Below are 302 nucleotides of genomic sequence, written 5' to 3'. Positions count from 1 at the left end.
CAACCTTGTGATCGTTGGTGGGACTTGCAATGGCTTCAACCCATTTTAAAACATAATCAACTGCGACCAGAATGTAGGCATTGCCGTTTGATGGAGGGTTGAACGGTCCCATGAAATCAATTCCCCAAACATCAAAAATTTCTACTTCAAAAATCGGGTTCTGAGGCATCTCATTCCTTCTGTTGATGTTACCCATCCTCTGGCAGGCGTCACACTTGGTGATGAAACTGTTTGTATACTTGAACAACGTTGGCCACCAAAGGCCTGCTTGCAGAACCTTTTGAACTGTTTTGAATGTAGCG

Source organism: Capsella rubella, unplaced genomic scaffold (assembly GCF_000375325.1).
Source record: "Capsella rubella cultivar Monte Gargano unplaced genomic scaffold, Caprub1_0 scaffold_9, whole genome shotgun sequence".
Lineage (NCBI taxonomy): Eukaryota > Viridiplantae > Streptophyta > Magnoliopsida > Brassicales > Brassicaceae > Capsella > Capsella rubella.
Note: the sequence above shows the minus strand (reverse complement) of the source record.